General features: G+C 43.3%; 1 protein-coding gene across 10 annotated transcripts in view; it reads right to left on the bottom strand.

Annotated features, from left to right (window-relative positions):
* GTDC1 (glycosyltransferase like domain containing 1) overlaps positions 1 to 24706 on the bottom strand; it is a 153911-nt gene that overhangs the window by 75718 nt on the left and 53487 nt on the right. The gene's annotated exons all lie outside the window — the stretch shown is intronic.

Below are 24706 nucleotides of genomic sequence, written 5' to 3'. Positions count from 1 at the left end.
TTTTATGAGGTTGATCTTGTCCAGCTGCTAAATGAGAACAGGTCAGATGAAAGATTTTCCTCACTGTCTCAATAACTCTTTAGGGAATCACAGAACAGGTTGGAAAAGACCTTTAAGAACATTGAGTCCAATCATTATAGGGTAGTGTAAGAGCTGAGCCTGGTTTAACACGTCCTGGCCTTCCTGGGTGTGTTTGGGTGGGAACAGCCTAAACATTTTATAGTCTTTCAGATTAAAAAAGCAGAGGAAATATTAACAAGAAACAAGCATCACAAACCCAAAAAAAACTTTCGTCCAAGTTTCCTTTACGCATCATAGGGCAGCAGAAATCACAGCTCTTGTGGAAAAAAAACCCCACCCTATTTCTTCTGCTGGCTCTTTTTCAAGTCTTCTTTCATGACTGAGAGAGAATCCTCCTGTAAATTGTGATTTAGTGCCTCAAAAGGAGACCTTCAGATACCTATTATTTAACACTGATTTAAATTACCAGGTTTCTTAAGTTTCTGACCTCCTGTATTCCGTGATGTATTTGAAACACTTTGACTCCAAGGAACCATTTAATTAAATAGATAATAATCGCACATTTGTCCTACTTGCCATTCACTAAAGTTGAGTTCCAACATCACCTCTGAAACTATCCTGCATGCCAGTCAGTCACCAGGTTTCCTTTCAAAGTAGTGGGTGGAAAAAATTGTCCTTGATTATTTCTATCACATTGATGATATCAACATGTAATAGCATTGCAAAAATTGCAGAAACTGAGGAATAGATTTGTAATTTTTAATTTATTGAGACTGTTCAAACAGGCTTACATAGAACATGGAATCCCAGAATGGCTCAGGTTGGAAGGGACCTCAGAGATCATCTACTCAAACCTAACCACTATGGGCACCTCTCAACTAGACTCAGCAGCTCAATGCCTCATCCAACCTGGCCTTCAACACCTCCAGAGAGGAAGCATCCACAACCCCCCTGGGCAGCCTACCCAGAGTCCCACCACCCCCATACTGAAGAACTTCTTCCAAAGACTGGTCTAAATCTACTCTCCCTCAGCTTCAAACCATTCCCCCCTTGGTCTGTTTCTAGACACCCTCATGAAAAGTCCTTCTGCAGCCTTCCTGTAGGATCTCTTCAGCTATTGGAAGGCAGCTCTAAGGTCTCCATCTGGAGTCTTCTCCAGGCTGAATACCCCCAGCTCCCTCAGCTTATCCTCACAGCAGAGCTGCTCCAGCCCTTGGATCATCTTTGTGGCCTCCTCTGGACTCACTGCACAGCTCTGTGTCCTTCTTCTGCTGGGGACACCCGACCTGGAGGCAGGATGAGGGAGGTCTCAGCAGAGCAGGGCAGTCATCTTGTGGCTCCTGGATCACTGCACAGCTCTGTGTCCTTCTTCTGCTGGGGACACCCGACCTGGAGGCAGGATTGAAGGTGAGGTCTCAGCAGAGAAAAGTCAAGGGGCAGAATCCCTGCTCTTGCCCTGCTGCTCACACTCCTCTGGCAGCAGCCCAGCACACAGCTGCCTAGTGGGCTGCATGAAGGCACTGCTGGCTCATGGGGAGCTTCAATAAACCCAAGTCTCTTTTTCCAGAACTACTCTCAACCCACTGTGCATCCAGCCTGGATTTGTGCCTGGGACTGGCCCCACAGATTCTCAGATGATATAAATTGCTGTAACTGACTTCCAGGGAACTGCAGCCCTTTAAGGCAGCTGAAGATCTGGCCCACAAACCACTGGGCATGTTTGATGAAACAAACCACTTAGAAAAGTTGGTCTCTCTGCCTTTTGCAGATTATGTCACAGGGAATGGATTACAGTCATCAGGAAAGAAAGTTCTCAGAGCTGCACAAAAAATCAGAGAGAAAAATCTCTGTATTCAGCTCAGCATGACACTGTTATTTTGGTTGCAAGATTTATGGCATACTTGCTGCCCAACACATCACTAAGTAGGCATCTACGTGGTCCCTTGGCTGTGTCAGTAAAGCAGAGTCTCTATCAGAATCAGATGCTAATTTTTCAGACTTAAGGAACCCATGTCATCGTTAAAACACTTTCATATGCTTGATGGACTTTCCATAGCTGAGCTGGATAGGGCCTTCAGGTCTGCATTAGAACTGTTGGGTTTTCTGGTTTGATTTTAAACAGTCAAAAAAACCCCAATCTTTGCTGGGCTCAGCAGTGCCCATGCCATGAACCTCTGCTTGAAGACTAAATACATCTGTGACTTGACATAAGAGTATTGATCATTAACAAAGGGGAATGGTGGTCAGAGTATCACCTAATTAAAAGGTAGCCATGATGGGATGTCCTGCTGACTTTAAATGAAAAACTCTGAGTCACTGTGTGAACACCCCTGGTTTGAAGCTGTGCCATTTCATCTAGCAGCAGGTGTAACCTGCACCAGGACCAGAAGAGGTGTTGGATGAAGACAGCTGCCTTCTTGAGACTGACCTAGCAGCATGTGGGCAACAGGAGCATCACCATAGGTTGAAAAATGTCTGTGTGTAGATCTCTGGGTTTGTTTTTAACAAACCTTGTGGCCAGGATTCTAATGGAAAGCACGAAGCACCACACTGCTGCCTGTGAACTGGTCCAGTAGAGGGGCAAACAGAGAATAATGGAGGAGTTCCTTTCTTTTTATACACTTTGTTGATAAACCTGCCTAAAGAATTGACTTTGGTACTGACTCAGACAGTGAGGCTCAATTCTTCAGAATTATCTCAAGAGCCTCTATGTTTGAGATCATTTTAGAACTTCTACAGTAGAGAAGGAATAAAGGGCAATGACAGGAAAAGAAGACAATAAACTCTAAGAGAATCTCAGAAATTCAATGTTTGACTTAGACTGCTCTAGAAGCAGGTCCTACTTGAAATGTTAAAACCTTGATTGTTAGTAAATTACTGAGCACACTGGGGTCCTACAAGCTCAAGAGTGTGTGTGAACGCACAAGGCATGCATGAGCACACATGGGTAGAGGACCTTTGCTCAGCCTTTCACAGCAAATCAGTTGATGACAAATACTTTTAATCTGTTTGGAAACATGCTTCCATAGTTCAGTCATTCGGGGTTTGAGAACTTTGCCCACCAAGTCTGTGGGGCATTACACAGTAATCTCTGCAAAACTGCATGCTCTGAGGATCTTACTGATGATAAAAGGTAGTGAGGAGCTTTACACTGACAAGGCTTGATAAAGAGCACTGCCTCCCAGTCACACATAGGAGGTCCATCACCCTGTGAGAGGGGTCAGGAACAGAAAGCAGGCAGCAGCAGCAGCATAAATCTTAAACTGCCAGAGTATCTCAGAAGTAGAACAATTCACAACCTTGTCTTTTCATGGTCATGTTCAAATAGCCCTCTTGGTTTCCAACACCAGGCAAGCTCTTATTTTCTACAGCCCAACTCTATATTGCTGTCTCCTGGTATATTTGTAGCAAGCTCAACAGCAGTGACCAGTGTGCTGCACTGGCAAAGAAGCCAAGAGGATGCTGGGTTGTGTCAACAAGGGCATCACCAGCAGAGGTAAAGAACTCATTACTTCACTCTGCTCAGAAGAGGTTAGCCTACACCTGGAATATCATGCTCAGTTTTCACCCACAATGTGGACAGGCTGGAGAAGGTCGAGAGGAGGGCCACAAAGATGATCCAAGGATTGAGAAGCTGTCATGTGAGGATTGCTCAGCTTTGAAAAAAGAAGGCTTAGAGGAGACATCATCATCATGTTTCAGTATTTAAAGGGTCCACCCAGCCTGCATTTATGCCTGGGACTGGCCCGACCCAGACGCAGGACCTTGCACTTTGACTTGTTGAACCTCATGCAGTTGGCACTGGCCCATTTCTTAAACCTGTCAAGATCCTTTTGAATGGCACTCCTTCCCTCAAGGGAGTCCAGGGATGCCATCCAGAAGGATCCTGATGGGCTTGAGAAGTGGGCCAGTACATGAACTGTACCTTCTCACTAGTGCAATACTCCAGCCAAGATGAATTTTCCATAAATTCATCAGTAGGATCATCCCATATATTAAAAAAGAGATTCCAAAAGCTGGAGGAAAACAATGTTGTTCATCTCATTTCTAGTGGTATTTCTACTGCCACATGCTGTAGAAATATTTTGACAAACACAAGAATATTTCACCGGGCTGAACAAAAGCAATGAGCTACAAAGTGGGCTTGTTTATGAGAACATCAGCATGTTATCCTCATTCTTTTGGTCCAGAAAAGGCCACAGATTGGTCAAGATCAAGAAAATGCTTTTTGCTTTGACAGAAAAGCAGATGCAGATGATTGAAAATCTGACATTTATTAGTAATTTTCTTTCAATAGATTAAAATACAAACACCACTATGGCCAAGTTTCTACATATTGTGCCTCAGAACAATCAACTCAATGGCTGTGAGAAGACAGGCAAAGAAAAGCTTGGTGATACACCTGCTTGTTGGTCAGAATGAGAGCAAATGGCCTCAAATTGCACCAGGGGAGGTTTAGGTTGGAGATTAGGAAACATTTCTTCACGGAAAGAGTGGTCAGGCAGTGGAACAGGCTGCCAAGGGATTGCAATAGGTTGCTCAGGGAGGTGATGGAGTCCCCATCCCTGGAAGTGTTCAAGAAATGTGTGGACATGGCACTTTGGGAGATGGTGTAATGGCCATGGTGGTGTCAGGCTGACGGTTGGATTAGATGATCCTAGAGGTCTTTTCCAACACAAAACTCTGTGATTCTATGATACTGCATACAGCTAAGACCCCAGGAGAGCATGTGGATACTGGCACCAGCATGAGACATTAAAAGGTTAAAATCTGTGGTTGAAGTTGTTTATGCATTTCACCTCTGTACCACCATCTGAACAATGCAGAGTACAAAATTAGAAGCGTGTGGTTTCTAGTGCGGGGTGATGCTTGACAAGCGTATTTAAACTTCACATGAACCTGGATGAGATGACAATAGAAAAGGTTGTTGTGGGAAGTCCTGGTGCACAGGAACAGCACTGCTGAGAGAGGATACAACTCCACCTTCCCACTTAAGCATCAGATACAAAAGAAACATCCAAATTCACACGGGAAGAGCCATGACAGCAACCACTTCACATCAAATTCCACATGTCTATGGTACAAACCCCACGCAGGCTAAGCACCAAAATACAGAGAACTTCAGTAACATTAACATTCCAGGGCAGGTTGGACTGGGCTCTGAGCAGCCTTATTTAGTTGAAGATGTCCCTGCCCACTGCAGGGGGCTTGGACTAAATGAAGGTCCCAAACAAAACCATTTGATAATTTCTTCCACAGTGTCCACAGCAATTCTGACATTATTCTCAGCATTAGACCAGTGAAGGTGAGGATGCTGAGTATGGTTTCCTGCCAGCTGGAAGCTCCTGTAGAGGTGTGGTTTAAAGCCCATTTCCCAGCAATGTAACACTATCAGAATGTCCATCTTTCATTATATTACTCTCTGCCTCTATAGAAGTTGATATTCAGAGGTAAAAAAAGAAAGCAAATGGAGGTCGCTGCACTGGATGCCAGCTTTCTGCACCTATGTTTGCTTTCTGAGCCTCAGAAAATCAACTTCAATTTTACTTGTCGTGGTACAACATAGCATGGACACTGGCTCTGGAAATACCTAAAGACTGCTGCTTTAAGAAACAAAATCAGTTAGTGGCACAGCTTCAGGCCTGACTTTAACCAATACACAGAGGAAGGTTTTCAGTGCCACAAGACAATGTACCTGAGCCTGTATTAAGATCTGCTTGCAGTGACCTCAGTATCTCTTCATGCTGAGCCTCCCTTTCAAAACAACTCCAAATACTCCTTTTCAGTAGCTTTGCTTGCCCTTTCCCACTGTCATAGCTCCTGAGTGATGTGCTGACAAAGCCCCAGGTGACTTCAGGACCAGATCCCCTGTGGAGCCATGTGCAATGGACAGGTACCATGCATTACAGAGCAAACCCTACAATTCATGGAATCACTGAATGGCCTAGGATGGAAGGAACCTCAGAGCTCCTCTACTCCAACCTCCCTGCTATGGGCAGGGACACCTCTCAACTAGACTCAGCTGCTCAAAGCCTCATCCAACCTGGCCCAAAACACCCCCAGGGAGGAGGCATCCACCACCTTCCTAGGCAATCTATTCCAGAGTCTCACCATCCTCATACTCAAGAACTTTTTCTAAGATCCAGTCTAACCCTACCCTCCCTCAGATTCAAACCATTCCCCCGTGTCCTGTCTCTAGACACCTTCAGGAAAGGTCCCTCTGCAGCCTTCCTGCAGGATCCCTTCAGGTCCTGGCAGGCAGCTCTAAGGTCCCCCTGGAGCCTTCTCTTCTCCAGGCTGAATACCCCCAGCTCCCTCAGCCTGTCCTCAGCAGAGCTGCTCCAGCCCTTGGATCATCTTTGTGACCCTCCTCTGGACTCACTGCAACAGCTCTGTGTCCTTCTTCTGCTGAAGACACCAGAACTGGGGCCAGGATTGGAGGTGGGGTCTCAGCAGAGCAGAGCAGAGTCAAGGGACAGAATCCCCTCTCTTGCCCTGCTGCCCTGCACTCCTCTGGATGCAGCCCAGGACACAGCTGCCTTCTCAGCTGCATGAGCTCATGGTGAGCTTCTCAGTTCCTGAGGCCTTATCTGATATTACCGTTAGAAATAAGAAAGCACAGCTCCTCACCCCTCCACTAGCCATCCAGATGCATTACAAAAATCATGGTGATATTTATGGGATTATACTAATTCTCAATACCAAAATAACTAACTGCTCCCAATCACTTATTTGGTCAGACAACACTGGTACTTGCCCTCTATGGGATGAATGTGATTCATCTGCACTCATTTATCCCATTCAGAAGAATGGGATTTCAAAATAATATTTAAACAACACTGGGGATAACAACTAAAAGGTGCCCACTAGAGACGTATTTAGAATCCTGCTAAATATATTTACCTAAGTCAACAATGAAGTTTTATTTGGCAATTCTACGTTTTAAAGCTCAATTAGGCCAAAAAGGAGGATGCTGCTTCTGCCTGCAAGTCTGCCTACATTCATTTATTGTTCAGTTCACAGTCTCTGAATACAACACAATCCTCCAACGGAGTCAGCTTTCATAATTCAGCAGTACAAAGTCTGCAAACACATGTAACCTAGATCCATATTTCACAGTGACAGCATATGATAGCAGAATGTGAAGTATTAATGCTAGTGTCACTACAGTCCTACACTCTACTGCACTTTAAGAGAAAGCAGCTGCTGAGATGAAATGTGTGCCAACTGTCTGAAGACAGAAACATAAGAAACATTCCTTCTGTTACAAAGGGAGAGACACACACAAACAGACTTTCTTTTAGACTCAACAAGCACAAAGTTTCTTACTTTCGCCTTTTACATTTCTATTTCAAAACCGCTCGCGCGCTGCAGGCGGGGAAGGGGAAGACGTGCCTGGATGGAAGCCACAGCCCCGGCCGTGCAGCAGCCCTTCAAGCAGAGGAAGGTTGGGTGAAGGTGATGCATCGGCACGGAAAACAGCTGGAATGGTGACACCAATCTGGCACGGCTCTCCAAAGTCAGTTGCACACACAGAAAAACTCGATTCCCAGCAAATATCCCCTGAGATACGAGGCGGGATCGCCCAACATGCTGGTAGAACCATGGGATTAATCACAGTATCACAGTACATTAGAGGTTGGAAGGGACCTCAAGAGATCATCAGGTCCAGCCCCCTTGCCAGAGCAGGATCACTTAGGGTAGTCTGCACAGGAATGCATCCAGGTGGGTTTGGAAAGTCTCCAGAGAAGGAGGCTCCACAACCCCCCTGGGCAGCCTGCTCCAGTGCTCTGTCACCCTTACTGTAAAGAAGTTTCTCCTCATGTTGAGGTGAAATCTTCTATGTTCAAGTTTGAATCTGTTGTTCCTTCTCTTATTACTGCGTACCACCGAAAAGAGCTTGGTCCTTTCCACTTGACACCCACCCCTCAGATATTGATAGACATTGATCAATTCCCCTCTCAGTCTTCTCTTCTAAGTATTTAGCAATGCTTTGGGTTGGAAGAGAACTTTAAAGGTCATCTAGTCCAAGCCCTCTGCAGTGAGCAGGGACACCTTTAAAAGTAGATCAGATAGGAGACGCTTTAGGACCTTCCAAAATCTGAAGCTTCCCAATTGCCAAAACAGTGCAAACCTATCCTGCCTGCAAACATCTTTGCCCTAACCCATCCTGGCACACTGTGGTGTGCACCCGCTCCTGCGAGTTTTCTTCGTCAGACTAAGGGATGTGCTATAGAACTGGAAATTGGATTAAGAAGGTGCACTTTCTTCATCAGTTCCCTCCATAAAGATCGATGGAGAACCTGCCCTTCTTGATTTATGTCTAGTCCTGGAGCAACCCCTCCAGACGATCCCCCGCGTGCCGTATCGCCACCTTTTAAGCGGAGCACTGCAGTAAGAGCATGACATAATCTGAAACGTTTGGCTGTAATTCACTTAAAAACTAGTACAACCTCATTGACCTCCTTATCAAACAATTTATAGTGCATTTAGAGACTGGACAATGAAATAGAGGAGGCAAGGTATTAATGGTGACACTATTTGGCAAGCTCATAGCGCAGTTCATTCAAAAGGCAATTTTAAAATTGAATGAAGAGGTTTGACTAGGCAATAAAAACAGCCACAATGCCAGTGAACAGTACTTAGGAGGAAAGCCTCTAATTATCCTATTTATAAATCAACAGCAATTTTACTGATGACTTCTTCTCAAACTTGATTAAAATAACTTCAAAAAATTAAAAAATAATCAGATCAGACTTATTTTATTAAATTAGGATTCACAAGTATTATTGATTCGCTTCATAAATGAAAACGATAAAAACTTGGGGGACAAGGAGGAGACAACATTTTTTAAGAGAAACATTTGTACAACACTCTGCAACGTAATTATAGTGCTGCCCTTGGGGAAGGGGATTTTATTTTATAATGAGAATGTTTACACTGTTATGGGGTTCAATCTATCTGGGAGGGAAGGTTAAACTTCTTTCCATTAAAGACAGCCTTATAATGAAAAGCTCTGAAAGGAGAATGGAGTCTAATATAGTAGATGTAATGGCCTATTAAATGATTCACACACACAAAATGAATCAAATTCATTGTATCTCACTGCTCTTTTATGACAAAATTGTGGAAAAAAATAAAACTATTGTCAAGATAATTGCATATTACATATACTGTATTACTGTAACTACTATTCTTATTGGGTGACCCAGAGCCTACATTTTAGGTACATTAATAGGACATTACATTTTAAATACTTTATAGTATTGGAATATTGCACACACACACACATACACAAAATCTTACTTTCACTCTGAAGGGGAAAAAAAATAAAATCAATTTAGACTTAAAGTCATGCTGCAATTCTGCATCATTCTTTTTCAATTAAGTTTTTGCATACATTCTTTATGATGTCATTTCTACATTCCTGCAACAGATGTTTGGTTTATATCCTCATTTACTAAAATGCTGCTGTACTAGTTCCTGCTATTTTGAATGTAACCTCTGTGAGTAACTTGTGTTCCCAAAACAGGGTACAACAAATGTGTTCTTAAACTTGTCCCCTTCACCCACTACTAAAAATTATCATGTCTCATCATTACATGATTATGAACATTGATCTTAAAGGAGCTTAAGTGTATTAAAAGGAGCTTAAATGTATTTTAAAACCCCAAGAAATTAAATAAAAATCATAGTATACCTCTAATAAATAAACAAATAAATAAATTTATATATTAGAATAGACTAAGATAATGGTTGGACTCCATACTCTTAAAAGTGATCTCCAACTGAAATAACTCTATGATTCTATGTATCACAGAATGTTAGAGGTTGGAAGGGAGCTCAAAAGATCATCCAGTCCAACCCCCCTGAAAGGGTAGGATCACCTAGGGCAGGTCACACAGGAACAATGTGACTGCTCAGAGGAAAACTGATTTGAAATCAGTTCAAATCAGGCAGGTTTTGAATATCTCCAGAGCAGGAGACTCCACAACCTCTCTGGGCAGCCTGCTCTAGGGCTCTGGTACCCTCACACTGAAAAAAGTTTTCCCTTCTGTTCCTGTGGCACCTCCCCTGCTCCAGCTTGTCCCCATTGCCCCTTGTCCTGTCCTTGGACATCCCTGAGCAGGGCCTGGCTCCATCTTCCCCACACTGCCCTGCACATCTTTATCCACAGGAATGAGGGCAGTCCTCAGGCTCCTCTGCTCCAAGCTCAAGAGCCTCAGCTCCCTCATCCTGTCTTCAGCAGGGAGATCTATCAGCAAATAATAAAACAGAAAACTTTGGAGTTTTGCAGGAAGGATTGAAAACCGTGTTCCCTGTGTTCCTTTTGACCTGATTTTACACAAGAGCTATACTGCAATAATTTGGTCTACTAAGAAGTGCTCTTTAATAATAATCACTGTTCATTAAGGAGCTTCCCTTGCAAACACCCATGCAGAGTGAGAAAGTCTACCTGCCTGTAGTTAGGCATCAACAGAACTGTCCATATGTACTCCAGCACAGTTACATATATCAGAATATATCTATTACATCTACAGAAACAAAAGACACCTTGTAGTATTATCTTCTTGAGGTGTTAATGCTGCTTAATATTGAGTCAGTCTCAGACTGCATTATCTTCATGTATTGGAAGGTCACAGCATTGATCAGGTGCTATCACAATGCAAGTGAAAGCATTAGCTATGAAGGAGAATATTTGTGGTACTTTTATCAAACAAATGCAATACATAATTATCAGCAGCCACAGTGATTGAATTTCAGGACTAATGTCCAAAAACTGGCACAACACAAATGATTTAAAAATTCAGATTTTGAAAGGTCCTAAGGTAAGGTTATAGAAGCCTTTGCAGGCATATCAAGAACATCCTAAATACTAGGAGAAAAAACCTCTACTGCAAGAGTGGTCATGCACTGGAACAGGCTGCCCAGGAAGGTGGTGGAGTCACCGTCCCTGGAGGTGTCCAAGAAATGTGTGGACATGGCACCTGGGGACATGGTTTGATGGCCGTGGTGGTGTTAGATTGAAGGTTGGACTTCAGGATTTCAGAAGTCTCTTCCAACCCAATAATGCTATGATCCAAGAATGTAGAAATCTGTCAAATGTAAATTGTATAGAAAATGAGGAGAATTTCCAGTTTGCTGATGATATTTAGACTTCTCGAGGTACTACGGCCTTGAAGGATTAGGTCCTTATAGTTTAATAAATAAAACCAGAGGAAGAGGGGTTCCAGCTGTCTGATCTATTTTGGTGGCCCAGATGGTGACCAGCTCCAACAAGTCCATGTCTTTCTTATGCTGTTAAACTGGGGCAAGAAAAATCAATTCCAACCTGTTTTAATTACAGGAAGTAAGGTGGGGGTATTACACATTCATGTTCCTCTTTTGAGAATCCAAAGTAGCAGAAATAAATCAAATTTTATAACCTGAAGTGAGATTAGTTTCTCCTGCAGCCCACATCCTCCTCCAGAAGGCAAATCCCTGTTCCTAAGCACCATTCAATTGCTGTTAAATGCAATCCAATGGCACAAATTCATCATTCACATCTCATTGAGGCATCTGGTACATGAAGGTGAGAAATTAGGAGAGTATCTACTTTCAGAAGGAGAAGAAGTGGTGGAATAAATAGCCATTCATTTACCTTGCTTATAAAAATAAAGATACATTGCTGAGCATAAAGTTCTACTAGGGACAGGAATCTTTCCTATTAAGATGCACAAAGTAACCACACACAAGTATGTGGTACATAAAGAGATGGAGAAATTACCAATGTAGAAGGTAGTAAACATAAATGAAAAAATGTTAAGGGTTATTAAAGCCAAAATTAGTTTGTTTTCCAAAGGTGCAGCAGTAGAGACTAGAGAGGGAAGTCTGAAAGGCAGCTCAATAGTTAGAGATCAGGCAAGAGAGAAATTGGCCCATTAAATAAATGAACTCCTAATTTACCAGTGAAGGAGCCACTCAGAGAGAGTTTCCAGTAGCAATCAAAGGTAGACAAGGTAGATTTTCTTGAAAGGATGTTCTGAATAGTTTCATGTTGCAAGACTACAGGCCTTGCTTAACATTAACTACACTACTTGGAGCAAAATGATGCCAATAAGATACATTACCCAGCAGATGCTTTTCAACTCAGTCATTTAGGACGGCATGGATGGGGTATGAACATTCATTCAGAAACCACTAACAGTGAAGGTTCATCAAACCAGCCATTTATTTTCTCCCTCTCCTGGTATCTGTTGCCAGAACTTGCCTTCTCCTCTCTTTTTATTAAGACTTGATTACCCATACTTCAGTCATCATTACTCTGCACTGGGACATTACTGACACATTGCACTCCTTAATGGTTGCTCATAGCTATGTTCTGCACGGGAGGATGAGCTGCACATCCTCCCTAGTCTTTGCATTTGAGAATCTGTACTTACCCAACAACTGCTCCATGGATAGATTCATTCTCTAGATGAAGAGGAATATTGCTCCAATTCCCCCCATGAAGGGTTAAGAGACAAAAGTAAATAACAGAGCTTGGAGTTCTGAAGACAGTGAAGTGCTCAAGTCAGATTTCATAGAATCACTGAGGCTGGAAAAGACCTTTAAGATCATTGAGTCCAACTGTAACCCAACCACCATGGCCACTAAACCATGTCCTGAAGCACCACATCTACAGCTTCTTGAACACTTCCAGGGACGGTGACTACACCACCTCCCTGAGCAGCCTGTTCTAACCCCTTACCACTCTCTCACAAAAGACGTTTTTCCTCATGTCCAACCTAACCCTCCCCCAGCACAACCTAAACCCATTTCCTCTCACCCTGTCATGGCGTACCTGGGAGAAGAGACCAATACCAGCCTCACTCCAACCTCCTTTCAGGTAGCCCTCAAGAGCAATAAGACCTCCCCTCAGCCTTCTCTTCTCCAGATTGAACAACCCCAGTTCCCTCAGCTGCTCCTTGTATGATGCCCTTCAAACCCCTCCCCAGCCTCATTGCTCTTCTCTGGACACTCTCCAGCACCTCAATGTCTTTCCTATCCTGTGGGTCCCAGAACTGAACACAGTATTCAAGCTATAGCCACGCCAGGGCTGAGTACAGGGCCACCATCATCTCCCATGTATCCAAGCAAAGCATCTTCATCATTGTGAGACATGCTCTTGCTTAATTAACACTGGCTTTTGAGATTTCAGGCTAACAAATGCTTGAAATAAACTCCATCTTCCCCAAGAAAAAAACATCCATTTGTTTTCTTTACAGTAGGCCTTTTAAAAAGGAGTCATAACTGACAGCTTACAACATGTTTCTACCTTTTCAGTCTGAATTTCATAAGAATAAAACAAACCACAAATGAAAGTGCTTGTACTAGGCACGTCGAACCTTTCTTGTTCTATTAGCATATCAGTCTGCAATCATAACTAGATCAATAGGGAAGATATCTGCTTAAAAAGAGCACCACGCTTTCTTTTGTCAGAAATTCATTACTTTTTATTAGGGTCATTGCTCAAAAACTTCAAAACACCATATGGACCTGATTGTGGTTTATTTTGGAAAAAAAAAAAAAAAGAAGAAGAAGAGAGAAAAATATATAAAATAATAATAAAAAGAAGACAGTGTAGAACAATTGAGGCATTACATTCTACAATTCCATTACTTTCATCCCTCTCCGTTTTATTACTGTGTCATTAAAGGCAACTTGAGTGAGGGAAGAATTATAGTGTGATGTGTAGGGGCTAGTAGATTAATAACCAAACACACTGCAGTTTAAAGGTATCTAACAGCTGTTTTCATTATTTTGTGTAAATATGCTTGGAGCATATCTATCTGATTAGTGGATCGAGTGCTCCTCTCTGGCACATGCCACGGGCGGCGCGAGGCGCAAGCAATCAAAGCGCCGGGGAAATGAGTTTGCATTGCTCACTGCTGGAACACTCAAATGGCAGCGAGTGACTGCCCAGCGAAGCTCAGGCAAAGCAGCCCCTGCCTACCAACAGGCTCCGGTGTGCGGTGCGGCTTTCAAGGGCTCTGCCGCAGCGCCGGCATCCGGCGGGGCTCGGCGCCAGCCCACGTGAAGTGATGCTCACGGAATAGTAAGTCACTAACCTAGGGATGCTCTAAGGAGAGCTCAGATGCTGGCAGAACCACAGACATAGAGTTTTCATGTCATAACTTCATGGCTTTCATGCACTGCTTGGCCAAGATCGAAACATCTATTTTTTTAATTCCTAATACCTTTATTACAACAACAGCAACAACAACAATACTACTACTACTAAACAATAATAATAATAACAACAATAATAACAATTATTGCTATTATCCATTACTGTTACTGCTGCTATTACTATTATACTTATCATCATCTTTGAACGTGTCCAGAGAAGGGCAACGAGGCTGGTGAGAGGTCTGGAGCACAGCCCTGTGAGGAGAGGCTGAAGGAGCTGGGGGTGTTTAGCCTGGAGAAGAGGAGGCTCCAGGGAGACCTTATTGCTCTCTACAACTACCTGAAAGAGGTTGTAGACAGGTGGGGGTTGGTCTCTTCTCCCAGGCAACCAGTGGCAGAACAGTCTCAAGCTGTGCCTGGGGAAGTTTAGGCTCGAGGTGAGGAGAAAGTTCATCATAGAAACAGTAATTGGCAATGGAATGTGCTGCCCAGGGAAGTGGTGGAGTCACCATCCCTGGAGCTGTTCTAAAAAAGATTGGATGTGGCACTTGGAGCCAGGGTTTAGTTGCCAGGAGGTGTTAGGTATTAGGTTGGACTTGATGATCTCTGAGGTCTTTTCCAACCTGGTTGATTCTGTGATGATAATAATAATAATAATAATAATAATAATAATAATAATTATTATTATTATTATTATTATTATAGTTCTATTTTAATTATTATTCATAACAATATTATTTATCATTATTGCCATCATGATAATAATTATTATTGTTATTACTTTATTTTTCATGATTATTATCTTTGATATTTTTATTATTAATAATACCTTTGTTATTTTGCCATTATTAATACCATTGTTATCCAGTCCAATCCCTCTGCCAGAGCAAGATCACATAGAGCAGGTCCCACAGCAACTCATCCAAGTGGGTTTTGAATGTCTCCAGAGAAGGAGACCACAACCTCTCTGAGCAGCCTGCTCCAGAGCTCTGGCACCCTCACACTGAAAAAGTTTTCCCTTCTGTTCCAGTGGCACCTCCTCTGCTCCAGCTTCCCTCATTGCCCCTTGTCCTGTCTTTGGACATCCCTGAGCAGAGCCTGGCTCCATCCTCTCCACACTGCCCTGCACATCTTTATCACCAGCAATGAGGGCAGCCCTCAGGCTCCTCTGCTCCAAGCTCCCAGCCCCAGCTCCTTCAGCCTGTCCTCACAGGGAGGTGTTCCACTGCCTTCAGTAGCTGTGTGGCTCTGTGCTGGAGAGCAGATCCCTGAGGTCCTTCTTGAACAGAGAGGCCCAGAATTGGACACAATATTCCAGATGTGTCCTCACCAGGGCCACCCCTTCTAATACACCCCAGGATGACATAGGCCTTCTTAGCCACAAGGGCACCTTGCTGGCACCGTTGATATATAACCCAGGTTAGACATGAAGCAAGGGCTGAACCTCTCTCCTCCACATACAGTCACATACTTCAAGATGGGCAATTTAAAATCAGACAGCAGAAGAGAACTCTGAAATCAAAAGACCTGTGAAGAAGTTTGAGGAAGGACAGATAAAATTTCAGTCACTGAAAGGATATACTGCATTAAAAAGTTCTTCTTTCTTGCTTCTAGCACAGACTGAGGTGGTTTTAGTATTAAACTGCTCTCTACACAAGGATGAGTATCAAAGAACCATACAGGCTCATCAAAATAAAAAAGTCAAAAGAAAGTCATTCTGACTCCAATGAGCTCACCAGAAGAATCTTATTCAAAGCTTCAGCGAGCAAAAGTAAACTGAGGCAAAATCCAGAAGAAGCATACTTACAAAGCCACAATACTCAAACATTTTTTTTGAAGGTGGTTCTTGCTGAAGCACAAACCACCTATTATTTTCCCTAGGCACTATGATTGTCAGCCCTTGGTCCTACTTCTGTTTGTGTTGACTTCTGAGGGATGCTTGGGCTACCACGAAACAACAAAGGCCAAGCACTGCTCCAAGAAGACCAGCAAGTCAGAAGAGAAGGGAGCAAACGTTCTGGCCATCATGTGGTTTGCTTCCTGAGCATTAAAATGTCTTTATGAAGAAAAGCTAAGGGAGCTGGGCCTGCTTAGCTTTGGAGGAGACTGAGGGATGATCTCTTTCATGTGCACAGAAGTCAGGACAAACTGATCTTTCATTTTTTTCTTTCATGGACACTAGAAATACACAATGTCATCCATGGACACATTTAGGATTGCAGTCAGTTTGTGACCAGCACACAGTCATAGAATCATAGAAACTTGGAAGCCTAGAATGGCTCAGGTTGGAAAGGACCTCAAAGATCATCTCCTCCAACCTCCCCACCATGGGCAGGGACACCTCTCAACCAGACTCAGCTACTCAAGGCCTCATCCAACCTGGCCTGCAACACCACCAGGCAGGAGGCAGCCACAGCCTCCCTGGGCAGCCTGTGCCAGAGTCTCACCACCCTCCTACTAACGAACTTCTTCCTAAGATCCAGTCTAAAGCTATTCTCTCTCAGCTTCAACCCTTTCCCTCTTGTCCTATGGCTGGACACCCTTATGAAAAGTCCCTCTGCAGCCTTCCTGTAGGATCCCTTCGGGTACTGGCAGGCAGCTCTAAGGTCCTCCTGGAGTTTTCTCTTCTCCAAGCTGAACACCCGCAGCCTGTTCCCATAGCAGAGGTGTTCCAGCCCTTGAATCATCTTTGTGACCTCCTCTGGACTCACTCCAACAGCTTTGCGTCCTTCTTCTGCTGGGGATAGCAGAACTGGAGGTGGAGTCTCAGCAGAGCAAAGTAAAGGGGCAGAATCATCTTTTTTCATGTTCATTTTGAGGATATCACCATAGCAAACATCTGAAACTGCCTGGTATTACTCCTAGATTGCTTAACCAACTGTTCTATGAATTCATCAAATTCCTCCTACCTTTAAGTAGTGTTTCAACAGTCATTTCCAAACTAAATGCCTGTCAGAAAACAAACAAACCAACCAACCCAAACAAAACTCAAACCAAACAACCTTCCTACACATCCTTTTTTTCATTTCCCATCTGAGTCATTTAATAATGACCAATTTATACCTAGTGGATGGTGTAAGGATTATCCTGGAACTTAAATAATTCCTCCTCTTTCATGGTATTTATCCTCTGACTGTATTTATACAGATTAACATATATCCCCTTCTCAACCTTTATTTTGCTAGGACAAGTGAACCATACTCTTTTAATCTGCTCTCATAATGCAGATTCTCCTAATCACCCCTGCAGCAATCCTATGTACCTGTTTCTCAGTTTAAATTAATCTTTCTTGAACATGGGTGAACAGAACAATATAACATTTTTTAGTGTTTTATGGAGACCAAGCTGTCTGTACATTCAAAAATAGTACTTTTTTTTTTTTTTATTGTGTATGAGAGTCACAGCTTTTTTTTCCAAATGTTTTAGTGCAGCTGAACTGCTGCTTGGTGCATCTCAAGCAGAAAATCATAGAATTGTCTTGGTTCGAAAAGACCTCCAAGATCATCAAGTCCAACCATTGACCTAACACCACCAGGGCCACTAAACCATGGCCCAAACTGGCATGTCCACACATTTCTTGAACACCTCTGAGGATGGTGACTCTACCACCTCCCTTGGCAGCCTGTTCCACTGCCTCACCACTCTTTCCATAAAGACACTTCCTAATTTCCAACGTAAATCTCCTCTGGCACAATTTGAGGCCATTTCCTCTCGTTCTACCGCCTGATACTAGAGAGAAGAGACCAACCCCAACCCCACCACAACCTCCCTTCAGGGAGTTGTACAAAGCAATGAGATCTCTCCTCAGCCTCCTCCTCTCTAGACCAAACAATCCCATTTCCCCCAGCCATTCTTCACAAGACTTGCTGTCCAGACCCTTCATCAGCCTCACTGTCTTTCTCTGAACACGAGCATCAAGTCGTCTACATATCTGCATTGACTTGCATAGCCATATAGACTGGACCATCATTTAGCAGTAACAGTGACCAAAGGAAGGAAGATCTCCTTGCTTCTCTATTTAACATCCATGAGAACAGTCAGTTGCAGATGAAAAATGCTTGCAGGGTTTAAAGAACATGACTGAATTATTTTTTTGTAGGGGAAGGAGGGTGCTGAGAAGCAGTCACAGAAATGACAACACATAACCCCATCACAGAGCATCCATGATGAGAACTCTGGGAAAGAAGGAGGGGGAACAGCAGTAAGACACCTGAGGTTTCTAGACAGTAGCAAAATGAAAAGAGCTGACAAGGGAGGACAAGTGGAAAGATGAGGCAACTGGCATGCTGGTGAGAAATTACATACTGATAGTCCCAGGAAAAGAGAGACACTGTGGTCTGCTGCTGAGTCTCCAGATTATAAGGGGGGTAGGAAATGCATAAGGTAGACCAAAGATGGACAAAGTCTTTAGCTCTCTGCAAGCCTGACCCAAGTGCTACACTTAGGAGTCATCTTATAGGAAACCAGTTTTATGAGGAATCCACCCTAAAATTATTCACAGGTTCGTTGATTCAACTTAATATCCAATTCATTCTTCCTGGCTACTGTTAGTGTCTATAAACAGTGCTTGAAAACCAGCCTGAACACAATAATATCTTGTTATACGACATCCAAACCTCCTTTGCTGCAAAAACAAATTCCTCAAAACATCAAATGCCCCATCACTGAAAAAAGGCAATACAATCAAAGAGCTTTTCTCACACATACATGAGGAAAAGAAGCTGAGAATGCATTACTGGACTTGGATGTCCCACAGCTCTTCTACTAGCATCCCTGATGCTTGGTGCTTGTAAGTCCAAAAGTCTGCTCAAACCTCATTACTATTTAGACAGGAATCTTTCCAATAGGAGCAGTCTCCTACCTTAAAAGCACTTCTGGTACGTTTAGGTTGAGATTTTCATATTTTCAAATGTATGCCATTTGAATTATTTAAAGGGAAGAAAAGGAGGATTATTTCATTTGGGAGTCACAACTGAGCAGGGGGAATGTCCAAAATATAAAATATTAAATGTTTGCAAATGCAAAAGAAAAAAAAAAAAGGAAAAAAAAAAAACAACAACCCCAAACCACACCACATAACCAGATTAAAACACTCCTTGCACAACAAAGAAATTATTTGTGATTTGGTAAAATTAAAAATCATTTAGCTCCATCCCATTTGGTTAGGTATAAATAAAACATCTGTCTTAAGTTGTTCTCACACATTACACAAAGGTCATCTCCCTCCATAGGACTGGAAAGCTATGTTTCAAGTTTCCTCTTCAAACTTAGAACTGTGATTTTACATATCCTATCGTGTAATTTTGTTCTCTTATTCTTTATTCTCTGACATTTCTATAGAACATCTTCCTGTCCTTTCCACTGACACTTCCATCTAACAGCACCTCTGATTTCAGCTTGAATTGGTTCTCTGCAATCCAGCACAGAACAGTGCTCGAAGCAGATCCAACCCACTTACACTTTAATTTCACATTTGCAAGGCTATCTATTCCACCACTCTTTCAGAAAGGCCTACTTTGGGGGCTTTTGTTTTGGTGGATTTTTTCCCCCCAAAACTAATCTGAAGTCAATGTGTTCTTGAAGTCCAGAAGACCTGTCCTGGGCTGCATCCAAAGCACTGTGGCCAGCAGGTCAGTGGAGGGGAATCTGCCCCTCTGCTCTGCTCTGGTGAGACCTCACGTGGAGCACTGTGTCCAACTCTGAGTCATCAGCACAAGAAGGACATGAACCAGTTAGAGCAGGTTCAGAGGAGGGCCACAAAAATGGTCCAAAGGCTGGAACAGCTCTTCTACAAGGACATGCTGAGAGAGTTAGGGTTGTTCAGCTTGGAGAAGAGAAGGCTGCAGGGAGATCTTCTGGTAGCCTTTCAGTACTTAAAGGGGCCAATCAGAAAGCTGAGGACAGACTTTTTAGCAGGGTTTGTTGTGACAGGATAAGGGCTGATGGTTTTAAACTAAAAGAGAGGAGATTCAGACAAAGTACAAAGAAGAAATTTTTATGCTTGGGGTGGTGAATCACTTAGCCAGGTTGTACTGAAAGGTGGTGGATGCCCCATCAGTGGAAACATTCCAGGTCAGGTTGGATGGGACTCTGAGCAGCCTGATCTAGTTGAAGATGTCCCTGCTCACTGCAGTGGGATTGGACTAGATGACCTTTGAAGCTGCCCTCTAATCCAAAGCATTCTATGATGCCAGCTGAAGCATGTCTTGTTCTAGAGCTCTTGCCATTCCCTCATGACCTGTAAAAGAACTTCCTTCATTCTCCTAAAAGCTGTTCCTGAAAACATTTTGTATTCTCAGTAAATAATTTTTAGAACTCTCACAAATCTTATTTTTTCTGCAGTTTTTAGCACAGTACTTGCTTTCTTTCCATTTAATTACAACAATAGATGCCCATAATATTCAAGCAACAAGGTTCTGTCACTGCCTCATATACCAACTAAGAAACAACATGCCCAACATGACCACTTCCCTCTTTGTTAGAATTCTGCAAGCATGAAATTACTTTCAAGAAAAAAAAAAAAGAAAAAAATCAAAAGAAAAAATCCACCTTCTTCACTTCTATTCATGAATTTCATAATAAAAAATATAAGGAACTCTTCAAATGTTGGAGGGCAGCATTTTGAAATGTAAAATTCAGCAGGAACAGCCTTGTCTGTGAAAAACACCTTTCACACATAGAATCATAGAATGGTTTGGGTTGGAAGGGATCTCCAAAGGTCATCTAGTCCAACCCCCCTGCAGTCAGCAGGGACATCCTGCACTAGATCAGGTTGCTCAGAGCCTTGTTGAGCCTGACCTTGAATATCTCCAGGGAGGGGGCCTCAACTACCTCCCTGAGCAACCTGTTCCAGTGTTCCACCACCCTCATGGTAAAGATTTATTCCTAATCTCCTCTACTTCCAAACCACTGTCCCTCATCTTGTCACTGCAAGCCTTTGGGAACAGTCCCTCTGCAGTCCTCTTGTAGCTCCCTTCAGGTACTGGAAGGCTGCTATTAGGTCTGCCCAGAGCCGCCTTCTCCAGACTGAACAACCCCAGCTCCCTTAGCCTGTGCTTGTAGGAGAGGTGCTCCAGCCCTGCAGTGCCTGCAGTGAAAATGAAGGTATTTAGCAGTCAGTAGGATCCAACCATTCATCAATAACCTTTTCCCACCCTTTTGGTGAAGAGATTTTTCCTCATTTCCAACCTAAACCTTCCCTGGTGCTGAATTCCTCTTGTTCTGTAGCTTACATGAGAACTGATCAACCCCACCTTGCTTCAGCCTCCTCTCATGTGTTTGTAGAGAGTGACAAGGCATCAGCCTTGAGGAAAAAGACTCTGCAGTGAAAGGAAAAGAGAAAGAACAGATAGAGAACTGGGGTAGGAAGGCAGAGAATGCCCAAAGCAGGGCTTCTGTGTATTATGCTTTAAAAAAGGTAACACAAAATTGTATTAAATCCACCTGGAGCACTGTGTTCAGCTTTGGGCCACAAGTGTTAAGAAAGACATGGTTCTGTTGGAGCTGGTCCAGAGGAGGCCATGAAGGTGATCAGAAGGCTAGAACACCCCTGCTGTGAGCACAGGTTGACAGGGTTGGGGTTGGGCAGCCTGGGGAAGAGAAGGCTCCAGGGAAACCTTCCAGTATTCAAAGGGGGCCTACAGAAAAGATGAGGAGGGACTCTTTATCAGGGAGTGGAGTGACAGCATGAGGGGTAACAGCTTCAAACTGAAAGAGGGGAGATTTATACTGGAGATTAGGAAGAAATTCTTTACAATGAGGGTGGGGAGACACTGCAACAGGTTGCCCAGCAAGATTGTGGATGCCTCCTCTCTGGAAGTGTTCAAGTCCAGGCTGGATGAGGCCTTGAGCAACCTGGGCTAGCAGAAGGTGTCCCTGCCCATGGCAAGGGAGTTGGACTAGAGGACCTTGAAGGCCCCTTCCAACCCAAACCATTCTATGATTCTCTGAAAATTTTTACTATTGTGTAAACTGTAGTAAAACTGAATCCCTGCTTCTGCTCTGAGCAAGGAGAGCTGACTTACTGATGCACAGAGAGACTCATCCCTGAAGAATTCAAAGAGCCATCCACACCAGTTGCTGATGAAGGTGTCATTTTCATCTCCTCTCCCATGACATCCCTCAACTTCAGATGCCTACACTTATTACAACAACATAGTCTGTTCTCTTTGCAAGCTGCAGAGAAATTATTATGCATGGAAGTGCCTAATAATCCAGTCCAGTCGTGACTCTACCACTGACTTCCCACATGAATATGCACGAATCAATTAAACCTCTGAATGCATCAATTTCCTCCTTGAGTAGTAATGATGATAATAATAATAGCTGCCCATTGTATAGGGCACTGCATGTAATATTTTTAATGCCTGCTAATGAAATGTGCTATTAATTATTAGACTGTGGTTTGTTTTTGAAAGCCAAGTACCGGCGTGTCTCAGCTTTGTGCTCAGAGTGACCCAACTTGGACATCTCTGCAAAAACCTGACTATGGGAAGTACTTACAAGTATTGTGGCAAATCCTACTTCAAAAGCAAATGGCATTCAAATCACTACAAGAACTTTCAGATCTCAGCAGCTATACTGCAAGGAAGTTTGCACCTAAGGGGTTAATCAGATTAGATGGGAGTGGTTACAGGCTCTGTGCCACAGGTTTTGCCCTTTGTGGCTTCTCACATCCCAGACTTGGAAAATATGAGCTGTGATACTGAGAAAGGTAAGAAGCCAGCACAGCCCCATAGTGATAAATGAGTTTGCATCATCTGTCATTAGAACTTCCTGCCAACAGGGTCATTCCCTATTAAATTACCACTTGTCAATGTTTAAAATACTGATTGATAAATGACTGTGCCAAAACTGATAACACGACAGCTTTTATTTTCTAATATTCTTGGTTACCACATTCTGCTACTTCAAGGCACAGATATAGTAGGGGTTTTTTGTTTTGTTTTGTTTTGTTTCTTTCAAGTACTTTAGTGAAAGACAATTTAATCTAATACAAAACTAACAGGTACTGTGTAACTCTTGGTCCTGCTATACATTACATGCTGTTCCTCTTGCCAAAATAAACCTACTGGCGATTTAGTGATATGGGTAGATCCAAGTTTCACATTTCATCAAATGCTAGTAATCTGTTTTATCAATATAAACTGCATTTTAATGAAAAAATTCTTTTCTTCAGTACACTTCACTTTTAATGCCCCAGAGTGTAATAATTCGTTCATGCTGTAGAACAAGAATGTTTTACAAGACCTTAACTCTCCAGAGAAATTTCTCTGTAAATACAAAATGCAAGTTTTATGGGAATGTGTTGTATGCAACATGAGCAGTACCCAACATAATAAAAAATGAGGCTGCTCAGAGAATTCTGCTTAAGGATCCTTGTGAGCTATTGTGAGACTAAATGGTTATTCTGATAGCGGTTAGTGGATACCTCTACGGCAGATAAAAGACAGTCAGTAAAACTATTTTTGTCCCTCAATAGATAAAACCCAAATTACTATTTGGAAGGTTTTGCAAAACGAATCACAGAATGCTAGAGGTTAGAAGGGACTTCCACAGATCATCAGGTCCAACCCCCCTGCCAAAAAGCAGGATCACCTAGGGTAGTCTGCACAGCAATGAATCCAGGAGGGTTTCGAAAGTCTCCAGAGAAGCAGACTCCATAACCCACCCTGGGCAGCCTGTTCCAGGGCTCTGGCACCCTCACTGTACAGAAGTTTCTCCTCATGTTGAGGTGAAACCTTCCATGTTCAAGTTTGTATCCATTGTTCCTTGTCTTATTACTGTAGTGCACCACGAAAAAGAGCTTGGCCCCCTCTGCCTGACACCCACCCCCTACATTGGAGCTACCTGCTCAGCCAAGTCCCTCTGTAGAAAGGCACTCTCAGGCTGCTGCTGCTGGGGAGTTCTGGGGATAAACATTTTGGGGATAAAACTGGGATGTTCTGGCTGGAAGACCAAGCTGGGGCAACAGCTACTCCTCTGTCATCCAGACATCCAAATGGAAATTCCTGCATCATCCCCCAGCCTCCACACGATACGGGTGTGGAGAAAGCAGCATGTAAGAAGCACCTCTCCTGTGAGGGCAGGCTCAGAGACTTGGGGTTGTTCAGCCTGGAGAAGAGAGGGCTCCTGGGAGACCTTCTTCTGGCCTTTCAGTACTTAAAGGGGCTGACTAGAAATATGAGGACAGACTTTTTAGCAGAGCCTGCTGTGACAAGAAAAGAGGTGAGGGTTTTAATTTAGAGGAGGGTAGGTTCAGACTAGATATAAGGAAGAAGGTTTTGACACCGAGGGTGGTGAGACACTGGCCCAGGTTGCCCAGGAGAGGTGGTAGAAGCTCCACCCCTGGAAACTTTCCAGGCCTGGTTGGATGGAGCTCTAAGCAGCCTGATCTAGTTGAAGATGTCCCTGCTGACTGCAGGGGGATTGGACTGGATGATGTTTAAGAGTCCTTTCCGACCCAAAGCATTCTGATTCTACGATAAGAAAGTACCACTGAAGAAGACCTCTTCATTCAACCACTGAACCCCTT

This window comes from Indicator indicator, chromosome 5 (genome assembly GCF_027791375.1).
Source record: "Indicator indicator isolate 239-I01 chromosome 5, UM_Iind_1.1, whole genome shotgun sequence".
Taxonomy (NCBI): domain Eukaryota; kingdom Metazoa; phylum Chordata; class Aves; order Piciformes; family Indicatoridae; genus Indicator; species Indicator indicator.
This window is presented reverse-complemented; position numbering and strand designations above follow the sequence as displayed.